Source organism: Schistocerca piceifrons, chromosome 1, assembly GCF_021461385.2.
Source record: "Schistocerca piceifrons isolate TAMUIC-IGC-003096 chromosome 1, iqSchPice1.1, whole genome shotgun sequence".
Lineage (NCBI taxonomy): Eukaryota > Metazoa > Arthropoda > Insecta > Orthoptera > Acrididae > Schistocerca > Schistocerca piceifrons.
In genome coordinates, this window is record NC_060138.1 from 373336943 (window position 1) to 373354227 (window position 17285).

Sequence of the window (17285 nt, forward strand, 5' to 3'; positions counted from 1 at the left end):
AGTTAACTCCAGCTGCTAGACAGATGTAGAGATCAGGATCAATACCACCATGTTGGAGAGGATTAGGAATGCGGCGAGCCTCTTTGGAGCGGTCGTTCAACTTCCCTCCCGCACGACAACCGCAACCGTGGTGTTGTACGGATAGGAAACGGTAGAGAACTGAGTCGCGGGGCTACGTAAGACGAACTTGTTGGTAACTTGCGCCGTAACAGGCATCAGAGACGTACTTGACTGATCTTAATGTGTGCTAATATTCTATTTAAGGAGGATATTTGGTATTTCAATCGCATAAATGTGCGTGATTTTGTAATTACACGATTTCTTGCAATTTTCGCTCAAATGGTTTTTGTACAGGCGTTGTGGGTCATGTGCATTAGATTACACAAAGAGACCACACTTTCGTTTAATGTTTATCAATGCACGAACTGACCTGTCGATTATGTCCCATATATGTTCGATGGGATTCATGTCGCGTGAACTGGGAGGCCAAATAATTCGCACGAATTGTCCATGATCTTCTTCAAACCAATCGCCAACAACTGTGCGCAACTGACATGACGTCGTTGTTTGGAAACAAGAAGTTCTTGAGTGGCTGCAAGTGGTCTCCAAGTAGGTGAATATAACCATTTCCAGCCAATGACCGGTTCAGTTGGACCAGAGGCTCCACCCCATTCCATGTAAAGACGTGGAGCCACCACCAGCTTGAACAATGCCGTAATGAAAACTTGCTTCGTCGGGTCTGCGTCACACTCGAACCCTATCATCAGGTCTTACAAACTGAAATCGGGACACATCTAGTCAGGCCACAGTGTTCTAATAATCTAGGGTTCAACTAATATGGTCACAATCCCAGGAGAAGCGCTACAGGCGATGTGGTGCTGTTAGTAAAGGCACTCGCGTCGGTCATCTGCTGCCATAGCCCATTAACGCCATATTCCGACACACTGTCCTAACGGATACGTTCGTCGTACGTCCCACATTCTTTATGCGGTTATTTCATGCAGTGTTGCTTATCTGTTAGCACTGACACTTCTAAGAAAACGCCACTACTCTCAGCCGTTATGTGGCGACCGTCGGCCACTGCGTTGTCCGTAGCGAGAGGTAATGCCTGACATGTGGTGTTCTCTGCACACTCTTGACACTGTGAATCTCTTATTATTGAATACTCTAACGATTTCCGATTTTCGGAATGGAGTGTCCCCTGCGTCTAGCTCTAACGACCATTCCGCGTTCAAACACTCTTAATTCCCATCGTGCAGCCATGTGCATATCGCTATGCCATTGCTTTTGTTCCCTCACTGTAAAAGTTGATAGAAACGAGCCGTTCTGATTGTGTCCTGTGTCCCTGACTAATTATTTCATAGTTTAATAAAAAAAAACCAAAACTAAATATCATTATTCATCTTTCACAATTTCAAAAATAGAAGTGAACAAAGAGAACTGTTTTTCTTTATAAAGTTTAATTAGGACAAATGTTGTTGGTGATGGGGGAGGAGGGGTGCTACTGTCTAATATCTCACTGAACTCGTCGGTGTAATTGGCTGAAAAAGGTTAGGAACCTTTGCTCTGCACGTTCTCTGACACCTGTCCCTTAGTGCAACTACGCCAGGGCGCTGCTCCATCCACTCACATGCGTCTACTTTTTTTTATGCCTTGTAGTTATCTCGCAGTTGTCTTCTGCAAATCCAGTAACACTTATGAGTGAGCAGTGCCGTGGCTCGCGTTGGTGCTGTTTGTAGGTTTCCGCCCTCTGTTGGATGTCAGACCGTATCCTTTAGTTGGCATGGTTGCGGTTGTTTGTCTTCTTCTCGTGTTGACTGGCGCCACTCGGTTTCGTAAGCGTTGCCTGTCCGCTAGCGGCATCAGCGGCGGATATCGATATGTAGTAATTGTTGCCGTATCTTTGGGGCGACGTCGTTGTTTTTCCGTGTCGTGTGAGTGTGGCAGTTCGGTTGGGGACTCAGGAGGAGCCGGGTCCGTACACTGCGCGAACACGCCGGGACCGCTGGTGGCGCGCATGGACTGCTGGATAGAAGAGCTGTGGTCACGAGGGTGCACGACCTCGTCGTAAACCGAATCTAGCAAGCTTAAGATGAACCTCCACCATTGTGATATCTTGCGATTCTCCAGTGACTTGGGTTCGTGTTTCTGCTTGCAGTCTCGCCAAGGCCAAGAGCAGCAAGTGGAGTGCTTGGGGAAGGTGGATCTGATTAGATTATCTCGACTTCTTATTACTATTTACTGCGTTCAGCTTCTTACAGTTTGTTAAGTTCAACCAGCGGTATTTCGGTATTCTTCCTACCTGGTGGCCGCTAACGTCCCAGTTACCTGCCCTGGGGGTTAGTGTACGTTTCCTCGCCTTGCCGCTGCTGTCTGGTAAGGCGTGTAGTTTTGGCAGCTTTCTTGATTCCAGGCTGTTTGTGATTCTTCTACTCTGGTGGTAGTGATTCCATTCTCTTTCCGGGCGCTCTAAGCACAGTATTCTGGGGGCGTAGTGCAGTCCGCCGGTTCCGGCTTTGGCGTGTTGTTCCATTCTTGCATTTGGGTTATTGGACGTTGGGTACCTTCAGCAAGATTATCATTAGTCATTCGTTAGACTGCCAGTAGTCTCAGTTACCATCTTGTGAAGTGAATGCAACTCTTGGTTGTTTATCTCATCGCTCGCGAAAGTGTTTGTTGCCGAACCTTCTCAGAGGTCGATTCATGGAGCACCGTCTGTCACAGGGCCTTGTGTTTTATTATTGTATTATTTATTACCATACCTTGTAATGCCCGCATTAGGTTGGTTGGTTGGTTGGTTTGGGGAAGGAGACCAGACAGCGAGGTCATCGGTCTCATCGGATTAGGGAAGGACGGGGAAGGAAGTCGGCCGTGCCCTTTGAAAGGAACCATCCCGGCATTTGCCTGGAGCGATTTAGGGAAATCACGGAAAACCTAAATCTGGATGGCCGGACGCGGGATTGAACCGTCGTCCTCCCGAATGCGAGTCCAGTGTCTAACCACTGCGCCACCTCGCTCGGTAATGCCCGCATTAAAGGTTATGTATGTCTAGTTACTAGTTCAGGTCGTCTTCTGGAATAAGCCTAGTAGTATAAGGGTTGTGTTACAAGGTTATCATCATCTTATTTCACTCGTTTGGTGTTCAGTTGCTTGTTTCTTTTAATTAACCTTTGCCTATATTTGCTGTTTTTATTATATAATTGCCGTTCCTGGCGTGTAAAGCGTTCAGCCGTGATCACAGTGGCTTGTTTTTTTTTTATTTAAACATTATTTGTATCTGTATTTTATGGTGATTTGCTAAAGTGTAACGCACTGAAAACACTTATTATTAACACAGTTGTTTATTAATTCATTAATAACGTGTGGTATGTTTTTATTTATTGTTGAGTCTGGAATTATTGTTTTAAAAATAAATGTGTATAACTGTAAAAGGCAACGAATAGTAACTGATTAAGGCCCCGTCCAGAATCGTATCCGAATCCTGTCTTTCTTTGACTATCAGGTTTCAGTAATTTTGTAAACAATGTCTAATCAAAAGTATCCAGACACCCTACATGATTCGGGAAGTGACAGTTAGATGGCACGAAGCGCGGACCCACCAGACCTCAAATGTAAGTAGGCGGGGAGTAGTGCGTTTTCAGTAGAGATTCAGCGACAACAGAATGGTTCGATAAGGAGACCTCAGTGACTTCAAACGTGGCCTAGACATTGGGTGTAACCTGATTTACAAATCCTTCAGGAACATCCAACCCTTCTAACGCTGCTCAAGTGGACTATTGGCGACTGTGATGGTTGGTTGGTTTGTGGGGGTTAAAGGGACCAGACTGCTACGGTCATCGGTTCCGGCGACTGTGAAGTGGATCCTCGAAGGAACAACGACCGTTAAACCGTGATCAGGCAGACCCCATGTACTGACCGACGCACCGACGAGCATGGCGGATGGTGGTTTCAAAATCACTCGTGGGTTCCAGAGTGCTACCAGCAGCCCAGCAAGCACAGTAGCTCTGTGTAGGGAGTTAAAGAGAAAGGAGTACAGCGGTCCAGCATCTCCTAGTAAGGCACACATTTCTGTAATCAGTGCTCAGTGACGCTTCAGGTGGTGTAAAGAGCGACGCCAGTGGATGCTAGATGACTGGGAACGAGTGGTCTGGCGATGAATCACGCTGTGACCTGTGGCAGTCCTGTGGAAGGTTTTGGGGACTGCCTGGATGATGTTACATGCCATCGTGTGTGCAGCCAATAGTGAAGAATGGAGGAGCCGCGCAGGATTAGCCGAGCGGTCTCAGGCGCTGCTGTCATGGACTGTGCGGCTGGTCCCGGCGGAGGTTCGAATCCTCCCTCGGGCATCGGTGTGTGTGTTTGTCCTTAGGATAATTTAGGTTAAGTAGTGTGTAAGCTTAGGGACTGATGACAATAGCGGTTAAGTCTCACAAGATTTCACACACATTTGAACATTTGAAGTATGGAGGAGGTGATGTAACGGTATAGGAGAGTTTTTCGTGGTTGGAGTGTGGTCCCCATTACCGCACTTTAGGGAACACTAAATGTGGGGGGACTGATGACCACAGATGTTAAGTCCCATAGAGCTCAGAGCCAGCCACTAAATGTGGAGGGAATGGAACGAATTTTGTAGCACTGTGTACTGTGTACAGTAGGAGAACAATTCGAAAACTCATAACAACGCACCCAGTCATATAGCAACATCAGTAAGGCAATGGGTTTGTGGCCAATATCTTTCTTGAAGTGGACTCGCCTGCCAGTAGTCCCGACGTGGACTAAATACAACGTCTATCATCTATGGCGTGATTTAGAGCGCCAACTTCGCTGTAGACCCCAGTGTCATTGTCATTAATTTCTCCAGTTTGGACTCTCGAGGAAGAATGTGCTGCCGTTCAACCACAGACATTGTGAGACATCAGTGGAAGTGTCTCCAACATTGTCCACTATCAGCCGTCCAGGTACTTTCGATCAGTGTAATTTTCACATGCCCCATCCAAATATGAGCATGTATTGTTGTTGTTGTGGTCTTCAGTCCTGAGATTGGTTTGATGCAGCTCTCCATGCTACTCTATCCTGTGCAAGCTTCTTCATCTACCTGTACCTACTGCAACCTACATCCTTCTGAATCTGCTTAGTGTATTCATCTCTTGGTCTCCCCCTATGATTTTTACCCTCCACGCTGCCCTCCAATACTAAATTGGTGATCCCTTGATGCCTCAGAACATGTCCTACCAACCGATCCCTTCTTCTGGTCAAGTTGTGCCACAAACTTCTCTTCTCCCCAATCCTATTCAATACTTCCTCATTAGTTATGTGATCTACCCATCTAATCTTCAGCATTCTTCTGTAGCACCACATTTCAAAAGCTTCTATTCTCTTCCTGTCCAAACTATTTACCGTCCATGTTTCACTTCCATACACGGCTACACTCCATACAAATACTTTCAGAAATAACTTCCTGACACTTAAATCTATACTCGATGTTAACAAATTTCTCTTCTTCAGAAACGCTTTCCTTGCCATTGCCAGTCTACATTTTATATCCTCTCTACTTCGTCCATCATCAGTTATTTTGCTCCCCAAATAGCAAAACTCCTTTACTACTTTAAGTGTCTCATTTCCTAATCTAATACCCTCAGCATCACCCGACTTAACTCGATTAGTTTCCATTGTCCTCGTCTTGCTTTTGTTGATGTTCATCTTATATCCTCCCTTCAAGACACCATCCATTCCGTTCAACTGCTCTTCCAAGTCCTTTGCTGTCTCTGACAGAATTACAATGTCATCGGCGAACCTCAAAGTTTTTATTTCTTCTCTATGGATTTTAATACCTACTCCAAATTTTTCTTTTGTTTCCTTTACTGCTTGCTCAATATAGAGATTGAATAACATCGGGGAGAGGCTACAACCCTGTCTTACTCCCTTCCCAACCACTGCTTCCCTTTCATGTCCCTCAACTCTTATAACTGCCATCTGGTTTCTGTACAAGTTGTAAATAGCCTTTCGCTCCCTGTATTTTACCCCTGCCACCTTTAGAATTTGAAAGAGAGTATTCCAGTCAACATTGTCAAAAGCTTTCTCTAAGTCTACAAATGCTAGAAACGTAGTTTTGCCTTTCCTTAATCTTTCTTCTAAGATAAGTCGTAAGGTCAGTATTGCCTCACGTGTTCCAGTATTTCTACGGAATCCAAACTGATCTTCCCCGAGGTCGGCTTCTACTAGTTTTTCCATTCGTCTGTAAAGAATTCGTGTTAGTACTTTGCAGCTGTGGCTTATTAAACTGATTGTTCGGTAATTTTCACATCTGTCAACACCTGCTTTCTTTGGGATTGGAATTATTATATTCTTCTTGAAGTCTGAGGGTATTTCGCCTGTTTCATACATCTTGCTCACCAGATGGTAGAGTTTTGTCAGGACTGGCTCTCCCAAGGCCGTCAGTAGTTCCAATGGAATGTTGTCTACTCCGGGGGCCTTGTTTCGACTCAGGTCCTTCAGTGCTCTGTCAAACTCTTCACGCAGTATCGTATCTCCCATTTCATCTTCATCTACATCCTCTTCCATTTCCATAATATTGTCCTCAAGTGCATCGCCCTTGTATAGACTCTCTATATACTCCTTCCACCTTTCTGCTTTCCCTTCTTTGCTTAGAACTGGGTTTCCATCTGAGCTCTTGATGTTCATACATGTGGTTCTCTTATCTCCAAAGGTCTCTTTAATTTTCCTGTAGGCAGTACATGAGCATGTAAAGGCTCGTAAACTTGTTTATGAAATAAAAAAATATTTCAAAATTTGTCTGGCTGCAGTTTTCTGCATTTATAACCAGTACACAGCGCCGGGTTGTAGGACATTCACAATACGAGGGCTATTCTGATAGTAAAGTCCGATAGGTCACGAAATGGAAATGGCAGTGAAAATCCGATGAAACTTTGTACGAATGTCTTGAGCAGTGTCTCTTGTATACCTGTCGATCCCGTCACGTACCCCTTTTCAGTTCCGAGGACACAGGAGCACGTAGAGATGTGTAGAATAATGCAGGCTCCCATCAAGTTTTGCCTGATTTCATGCAACCTCACAGAACGTACCTGCCATGCATTTCCTTCCTGGTGTCAGTTCCAGGCCGCACACTGCACGGGCAATGGGGACACGCCTGCAGCGTTTCCGATGGGAAGTGTTTGGTCACCCACCATACAGCCCAGACTTGGCTCTCTTTCATGTTCATCTCTGACCGCGTGAACCGATGGCTACGAGGACTTTATTTTGCGACAGACACGGAGCTGTAGAGCGTAGAGAATTGGCAGAAAGAACTAGCGGGTGCCATCTACAAATGGTTCAAATGGCTCTAAGCACTATGGGACTTAACATCTGACGTCATCAGTCCCCTAGACTTAGAACTAAGTAAACCTAACGAACCTAAGGACATCACACACATTAATGCGCGAGGCAAGATTCGAACCTGCGACCGTAGCAGCCGCGTGGTGCCATTTACGACGAGGGTATTGGAAACTTGGTACAACTCTGCGACGAATGTCAAAGTCGGAGCGGCGACTATTTGGAGAATGGAGAAGAAGCTGGAAGGCGTAGCAAACTGTTGCAAAAAATAGTTTTGATTTTCGCTGTGGTTTCCATTTCGCGACTCATCGGATCATACATTCCGAATAGCCTAGTATACAGGGTGTTACAAAAAGGTACGGCCAAACTTTCAGGAAACATTCCTCACACACAAATAAAGAAAAGATGTTATGTGGACACGTGTCCGGAAACGCTTAATTTCCACGTTAGAGCTCATTTTAGTTTCGTCAGTATGTACTGTACTTCCTCTATTCACCGCCAGTTGGCCCAATTAAAGGAAGGTAATGTTGACTTCGGTGCTTGTGTTAACATGCGACTCATTACTCTACAGTACTAGAATCAAGCACATCAGTACGTAGCATCAACAGGTTAGTGTTCATCACGAACGTGGTTTTGCAGTCAGTGCAATGTTTACAAATGCGGAGTTGGCAGATGCCCATTTGATGTATGGATTAGCACGGGGCAATAGCCGTGGCGCGGTACGTTTGCATCGAGACAGATTTCCATAACGAAGGTGTCCCGACAGGAAGACGTTGGAAGCAATTGATCGGCGTCTTAGCGAGCACGGAACATTCCAGCCTATGACTCGCGACTGGGGAAGACCTACGACGACGAGGACACCTGCAATGGACGAGGCAATTCTTCGTGCAGTTGACGATAACCCTAATGTCAGCGTCAGAGAAGTTGCTGCTGTACAAGGTAACGTTGACCACGTAACTGTATGGAGAGTGCTACGGGAGAACCAGTTGTTTCCGTACCGTGTACAGCGTGTGCAGGCACTATCATCAGCTGATTGGCCTCCACGGGTACACTTCTGCGAATGGTTCATCCAACAATGTGTCAATCCTCATTTCAGTGCAAATGTTCTCTTTACGGATGAGGCTTCATTCCAACGTGACGAAATTGTAAATTTTTACAATCAACATGTGTCGGCTGACGAGAATCCGCACGCAATTGTGCAATCACGTCATCAACAGAGATTTTCTGTGAACGTTTGGGGAGGCATTGTTGGTGATATCTTGATTGGGCCCCATGTTCTTCCACCTACGCTCAATGGAGCACGTTATCATGATTTCATACGGGATGCTCTACCTGTGGTGCTAGAACATGTGCCTTTACAAGTACGACACAACATGTGGTTCATGCACGATGGAGCTCCTGCACATTTCAGTCGAATGTTCGTACGCTTCTCAACAACAGATTCGGTGACCGATGGATTGGTAGAGGCGGACCAATTCCATGGCCTCCACGCTCTCCTGGCCTCAACCCTCTTGCCTTTCAATTATGGGGGCATTTGAAACCTCTTGTCTACGCAACCCCGGTACCAAACGTAGAGACTCTTCGTGCTCGTATTGTGGACGGCTGTGATACAATACGCCATTCTCCAGGGCTGCATCAGCGCATCAGGGATTCCATGCGACGGAGGGTGGATGCATGTATCCTCGCTAACGGAGGACATTTTGAACATTTCCTGTCATGCTGGTACGTTCTGTTGCTGTATGTTTCCGTTCCATGATTAATGTGATTTGAAGAGAAGTAATAAAATGAGGTCTAACACGGAAATTAAGCGTTTCCGGACATATGTCCACAAAACATATTTTCTTTCTTTGTGTGTGAGGAATGTTTCCTGAAAGTTTGGCCGTACCTTTTTGTAACACCCTATATAAGCTTAATATTTAGATCAGATATACGTGAATAGTTTGCAAGGTGACCTTCTGATAGATACTCGGCTCACGGATGGATGGAGTTGTGTATAATCCGTGTCTGGCTACGTTCGTCGGCTAGCGTCCCCGAGTGATAGCGCCTGCCATGCCCGTGGAGACTGCCTTTTACGGAGCGGCTAGATGGCTATCGCGCGACGTCACGAAAAGACGCGGTCCCTCATTACGGTGCTCTCTCGACTCGCACGCCCGCCGCGCCGGTGCCAGCGTCGGATAGCCGCCGAGGCGAGAGGCTCGGCCACGATATCGTGCCGGCCGGGCTGCGCGCGGGACACAATAACGCCGTAATGAAAGCATTGTCTCGGCGGCCAGGGCCGTGTCGTAATTAGCGAAAGACGTGCTGCTATCAGCTGCAGGTATAATGAGGGGTGACTGTTCGCCTGCAGGGGGGGTAGGGAGGGACGGGGCGGAGGCACAATTGTGTTAACAGCGGACCCCGGGGGCAGTGATTGCCCCAATCTCCGCGCCCTTCTTCCGCGTCCGGCACTCCCCGCTGCGCTCTGCGTTGCGCCCCTGCGTCTGTTAAAAGACGGCCGAGCGGTGCTTGTTAAATCCGCTGAAAGGAAAAGTAGATTAGCTTCTTCAATAAATGCGCCATTAATCAGCAGCTGCGTGGGATCTGCGTTTGACGTCCCGTAGGACGGCTCTGTTCACCCCGTGGTCTGAACCAAGTAACATGTTGGGGGGGGGGGGGGGGAAGAGGGGGGGGGGAGTTGGGGTGGAGGTATAGATCCCGTCTGCTTGTCCCATTGTTATTAGACGACAGAACAATCGCAAATCAGAAGAGAAGGATGGCCTGCTGAAAAAAAAAAAAACTATCGCCACTCTAGCAGCAACTCTGCGTCGCACAGAGGAGTGTAGCATTAATTGCTTTTCATTCAGTTTCAAGAGGTTCTATCAAAGTGCAACAAGCGTGTCCTTCCAGTTTTTATTTTTTAGTATTTCTCGTAATGGAAAGATAAAGGTTTTCGTTGATTTATGTTGTTTTTATCGCTATACATTGAGGTGCTCCGGCTCCCCCACCCCCAATGAACCATGGGCCCTCGTTGGTGGGGAGGCTTGCGTGCCTCAGCGATACAGATAGCTGTATCGTAGGTGGAGAAGGAAATTTGTGGTAAGGACTATGGGACCAAACTGCTGAGGTCACCGGTCCCTAAGCTTAAGCGTTACTTAATCTAACTTAAACTAACTTACGCTAAGGGCAACATGCATTCACCCATGCCCGAGGGAGGACCGAACCTTCGACGGGAGGAGCCGCGCCATGCGAACCGTGACAAGACGCCTCAAACCGCACGGCTAGCCCTCGCGGCTATCGTAGGTGCAACCACAACGGAGGGATATCTGTTGAGAGGCCAGACAAATGTGTGGTTCTTGAAGAGGGACCGCAGCGAATTTAATAGTTTCAGGGCAATAGTCTGGATGATTGACTGATCTGGCCTTGTAATATCAATCAAAACGGCCTTGCTGTGCTGGTACTGCAAACAGCTGAAAGCAAAGGAGAATTACAGCCATAATTTTTCTCGAAGGCAAGCAGCTGTACTGTATGGTTAAATGACGATGGCAACCTCTTGGGTAAAATATTTCGGAGGTAAAACAGCCCCCATTCGGATCTCAGGGCGGGAATTACTCAGGAGGCCGCAATCTTCGGAGAAACAAAACTGGCGTTCCATGGATTTTAGCGTGCAATGTTAGCTCCTTTAATCGGTCAAATAGGTTAGAAAATTTAAAGAGGGAAATAGACAGGTTAAAGATAGATATATAGGGAATTAGAGAAGTTCGGTGGAAGGGGGAACAGGACTTCTGGTCAAGTGAATACACGATTATAAATACAAAATCAAATAGGTGTAATGCAGGATTAGGTTTAACAATGAATAAAAAAATGGCAAAGCGGATAAAGCTAATATGAATAGCATAATGAAGGCATTGTTGTAGTCAAGATAGAAGCGAAGCCCACGCCCACAACAGTAGTACAAGTTTATTTGTCAACTAGCTCCGCAGATGGATTGACTAAATGTGTAATGAGATAAAAGAAACTATTTAGAAGGTTAAGAGGGACAACTATTTAATAGTTAGGGGGACTGGAATTCGATAATAGGAAAAGAAAGAGAATGAGAGGTATTAGGTGAATATGGACTGGGTGAAAGGAATGAAAGAGGAAGCCGTCTGGCAGAATTTTGCACAAAGCATAATTTAATCGGAATCGGAATCATGGGAGAAGGTTGTGTACGTGGAAGAGATCTGGAGACATTGGAAGGTTTCAGATTGGTCAGATAATGGTAAGACAGAGATTTCGGTACCAGGTTTTAAACTGGAAGACATTTCCGGGGGCAGATGTGGACCCTGACCACAATGTATTGGTTATGAACCGCAGATTAAAACCGAAGAAACTGCAGAAAGGCAGGAATAAGGAGATGGACCTGCATAAACTGAAAGAACCAGAGGTTGTAGAGTGTTTCAGAGGGAGCATTAGGGAACGACTGACAAGGACAGAGGAAAGAAGTACAGAAGAAGAAGAATGGGTAGCTGAGATGAAACAGTAAGGCAGCAGAGGATCAAGTAGGTGAAAAAACGAGGGCTAGTAGAAATCCTTGGGTAACACAAGAGATATGAATTCAATCGATGCAAGGAGAAAATATAAAAATGCAATAAATGAAGTGGGCGAAAGGGAATACACACGTCTAAAAAGTGCAGGAAGAGCTAAGTGGGAATGGCTAGAGGACAAATGTAAGGATGTAGAAGCATATATCACTAGAGGTAAGACAGAGGCTGCCTACAGGATAATTAAGCGGACCTTTGGAGGAAAGAGAGCCAACTGTATGAATATCAAGACCTCAGATGGAAAACCAGTCGTAAACAATCAAGGAAAGGGAGATGTAATTGAGGGCAATATTATGGAAAAGGAAGAGGTTGTAGATGAAGATGAGGAGGGTGATATGATATTACGTGAAGAATTTGACAGAGAACTGAAAGATGTAAGTCAAAACAAGGCCCCTGGAGTAGATAACATTCTGTTAGAACTGCTGATAGCTTTGGGAGAGTCAGCCAAGACAAAACTCTTCCATCTGGCGAGTAGGATGGACGAGACAGGCGAAATAACCTCAGACTTCAAGGAGGATATAATACGAGAGCTATTCGGAAAGTAAGGAAGGATAGGTCCTGAAATGGAAACCACAGTTTCAACGGTTACCTACAGCTTCCAGCTATTTCTCTACACAGTCGCCGCTCACACTTAGACATCTGTCGTAGCGTTGTACCAACTTTCCGATTCCCTTGTTATAGAAGAGAGCTGCCAGTGCTTTCCGACCGTTTTCTACTCTGGACTGCAGCTCGATGTCTGTGTCAAAATATTGTCTTCATACCCCACAGTTCATTGGAGCAGAGATGAACCTCAGGGGTAGCCAATTATAGGCTGCGTTGTGGCTGATCAAACACTTCCCATCGAAAACGCAGCAGGGCATCTTCATTGCCCCTGCAGAGTGCGGCCGAGAATTGTCATGTAGAATGAACTGCATGACAGTTATGTGGATTGCATAGCTTCAGGCGAAATCTTTCGCCAGGCCCTCATACTTCGCGGGAGACGCTAATTTCTAGCCATCTTTACCTTCTCACTGTGACCTCAGAACTGAAAAGAGCGACATGATGCGATCAACAGTCATACTACATACAGTGCCCAACGCATCTGTGCAAAGCTTCGGCAGATGTTCATTGCATTTTCCATTTCGCGACCAATCTTTCCTTACTTTCAGAATAATCATCGTAATTCAAATTCCAAAGGAAGTAGGTGCTGAAAGATGTAAAAATTTCTGAACTATGATTTGCACAAGTCTCTGTGTCAATTTACTAACACGAATCCTTTTTACAAGAATGAAAAATCTGGTAGAAGCCGACCTCGGGGAAGATCAGTTTGGTTTCCAGAGAAATGTAGCAACATGCGAGGCAATACTGACCCGACGACTTCTCATATAACATAGAATAAGGAAAGGGAAATCTACGTTTATAGCATTTGTAGACTTAGAGAAAGCTTTTAAGAGTGTTGACTGGAATACTCTCTTTCAAATTCTAAAGGTGGCAGGAGCGAAATACAGGGAGCAAAAGGTTATTTACAGAATGAGATTTTCACTCTGAAGCGGAGTGTGCGCTGATATGAAACTTCCTGGCAGATTAAAACTGTGTGCCCGACCGAGACTCGAACTCGGGACCTTTGCCTTTCGCGGGCAAGTGCTCTACCATCTGAGCTACCGAAGCACGACTCACGCCCGGTACTCAAAGCTTTACTTCTGCCAGTATCTCGTCTCCTACCTTCCAAATCTGCCAGGAAGTTTCATATCAGCGCACACTCCGCTGCAGAGTGAAAATCTCATTGTGGAAACATCCCCCAGGCTGTGGCTAAGCCATGTCTCCGCAATATCCTTTCTTTCAGGAGTGCTAGTTCTGCAAGGTTCGCAGGAGAGCTTCTGTAAAGTCTGGAATGTAGGAGACGAGGTACTGACAGAAGTACAGCTGTGAGTACCGGGCGTGAGTCGTGCTTCGGTAGCTCAGATGGTAGAGCACTTGCCCGCGAAAGGCAAAGGTCCCGAGTTCGAGTCTCGGTCGGGCACACAGTTTTAATCTGCCAGGAAGTTTCAGGCTATTTACAATTTATTCAGAAACCAGATGGCTGTTATAAGAGTCGAGGGCCACGAAAGGGAAACCATGGTTGAGAAGGGAGCGAGTCATGTTTGTAGCCTATCGCCGATGTTACTCAATGTGTGTATTGAGCAAGCAGTAAAGGAAACAAAAAAATTGGAGTATGAATTAGAGTCCACTGAGAAGAAATAAAAATTTTGAGGGTTGCTGATGATATTGTAATTCTGGCAGAGACACCGAAGGCGTTGGAAGAGCAGTTGAACGGAATGGACACTGTCTTCAAAGGAGGACATAAAATGAATATCAACAAAAGCCAAACGAGGATAATGGAATGTAGACAAATTAAATACTGAGGGAATTAGATAAAGAAATGACACATTTAAAGCAGTAGATGAGTCTTGCTAATTGGGAAGCAAAATAACAGATGATGGCCGAAGTAGGTAGGATATAAAATGTAGACTCGCAATGGCAAGGAAGCCATTCCTGAAGAAGAGAAATTTGTTATAATCGAGTAAACATTTAAGTGTCTGATAGTCCTTTCTGAAAGTATCTGTAAAAAGTGCAGCCATGTACGGAAGTGAAACACGGACGATAAACAGTTTAGAAAAGAAGAGAATAGAAGTTTTTGTAATGTGGTGCTACACAAGAATGCTGAAGATTAGATGGGTAGATCAGGTAACTAATGAGGAGGTACTTAACTGAATTGGAGAGAAGAGAAATACGTGGTACAACTAGAATAACGTATCGGTTCATAGGACACATTATGAGGCATCAAGGGATCACCAATTTAGTACTGGAGGGAAGCATAATGGGACGGGGGGGGGGGGGCAGGTTTAAAAATTGTAGAGGGAGACCAAGAGTTGAATACAGTAGGCAGAAGAATGTAGGCTGCAATAGCTACTCTGAAATAAAGAAGCTTGCACAGGATAGGATAGCATGGAGACCTGGATCAAACCAGTTTTTTCGACTGAAGGCCACAACAACAACACTGAGGAGAAAAAAGCCATGGGATAACGATATGCTCGTATACAGGTGGCGGTACACGAGGTACAAAAGAGCAGTGCAATGTATACAGCTGCACCTGGATACCTACACTCCTGGAAATTGAAATAAGAACACCGTGAATTCATTGTCCCAGGAAGGGGAAACTTTATTGACACATTCCTGGGGTCAGATACATCACATGATCACACTGACAGAACCACAGGCACATAGACACAGGCAACAGAGCATGCACAATGTCGGCACTAGTACAGTGTATATCCACCTTTCGCAGCAATGCAGGCTGCTATTCTCCCGTGGAGACGATCGTAGAGATGCTGGATGTAGTCCTGTGGAACGGCTTGCCATGCCATTTCCACCTGGCGCCTCAGTTGGACCAGCGTTCGTGCTGGACGTGCAGACCGCGTGAGACGACGCTTCATCCAGTCCCAAACATGCTCAATGGGGGACAGATCCGGAGATCTTGCTGGCCAGGGTAGTTGACTTACACCTTCTAGAGCACGTTGGGTGGCACGGGATACATGCGGACGTGCATTGTCCTGTTGGAACAGCAAGTTCCCTTGCCGGTCTAGGAATGGTAGAACGATGGGTTCGATGACGGTTTGGATGTACCGTGCACTATTCAGTGTCCCCTCGACGATCACCAGTGGTGTACGGCCAGTGTAGGAGATCGCTCCCCACACCATGATGCCGGGTGTTGGCCCTGTGTGCCTCGATCGTATGCAGTCCTGATTGTGGGGCTCACCTGCACGGCGCCAAACACGCATACGACCATCATTGGCACCAAGGCAGAAGCGACTCTCATCGCTGAAGACGACACGTCTCCATTCGTCCCTCCATTCACGCCTGTCGCGACACCACTGGAGGCGGGCTGCACGATGTTGGGGCGTGAGCGGAAGACGGCCTAACGGTGTGCGGGACCGTAGCCCAGCTTCATGGAGACGGTTGCGAATGGTCCTCGCCGATACCCCAGGAGCAACAGTGTCCCTAATTTGCTGGGAAGTGGCGGTGCGGTCCCCTACGGCACTGCGTAGGATCCTACGGTCTTGGCGTGCATCCGTGCGTCGCTGCGGTCCGGTCCCAGGTCGACGGGCACGTGCACCTTCCGCCGACCACTGGCGACAACATCGATGTACTGTGGAGACCTCACGCCCCACGTGTTGAGCAATTCGGCGGTACGTCCACCCGGCCTCCCGCATGCCCACTATACGCCCTCGCTCAAAGTCCGTCAACTGCACATACGGTTCACGTCCACGCTGTCGCGGCATGCTACCAGTATTAAAGACTGCGATGGAGCTCCGTATGCCACGGCAAACTGGCTGACACTGACGGCGGCGGTGCACAAATGCTGCGCAGCTAGCGCCATTCGACGGCCAACACCGCGGTTCCTGGTTTGTCCGCTGTGTCGTGCGTGTGATCATTGCCTGTACAGCCCTCTCGCAGTGTCCGGAGCAAGTATGGTGGGTCTGACACACCGGTGTCAATGTGTTCTTTTTTCCATTTCCAGGAGTGTATATTCAAAACTCTTAACAAATAATATAAAGTGTGTTGCTGTCCGCCACTGCAGGTAGGATCGAATAAATGCCATCTGATCCAGCGCATTTCTGTTTCGGTTAATATGGATGGCTCTTGTTTCGGAAGAATTGTTAACATTAACCTGGTGATCATATTCAGTTCAATTATTGCAACTTGTCATTTTTGCTCAGTCAGTAATTGATATCAAAGATGAAGACCGAGAGGTATTACACAAGTCGTTGTGAATCTCTACATAAGATCTGATAAACTTTTGTTCCACACACCCGTAGTGAGGAAACCCTTTGGATATAGAACACGTCATGCAACAAAAATACATGAAAAAGAGATACGCCGATATTTCTTCCACGAGCCAAAGTGGAATGGTCCTTATGGACGTGTAACGAAAAAAAAACGAAATGTTAAACATATTTTCACTTAAGAGGCAATGACAAACATTTCACGACGCATATAAGTGTTTAACACTCTGCAGTATATCTGATAATGGTTAGGCTTTTGTGACCAAGCATGGTCACAAAATCAATTTAAGAGTATAAAATTGTTAACATTGACGACGTAACTGCACTGTAAATGTGCAAAAGACAGATTTTACATAACACTTAGTGGAAGTTATTTCCCAACATTTTAGGGCATGTCGGATCATCCTGGCCCCTTCTTTTCGTCAGTGTTTCCCATATGTTCCTTCATCGCCGATTCTACTCGTTCCTTATCAGCCGACCTACTTTTCGACCTTCAGACACACCACAGCTCAGACGCTTCGATTCTCTTCTTTAACGGTTTTCCTACAGTCGATATTTTCCCACAGCCCATAGAACTCTGCGCTACAGACGCACA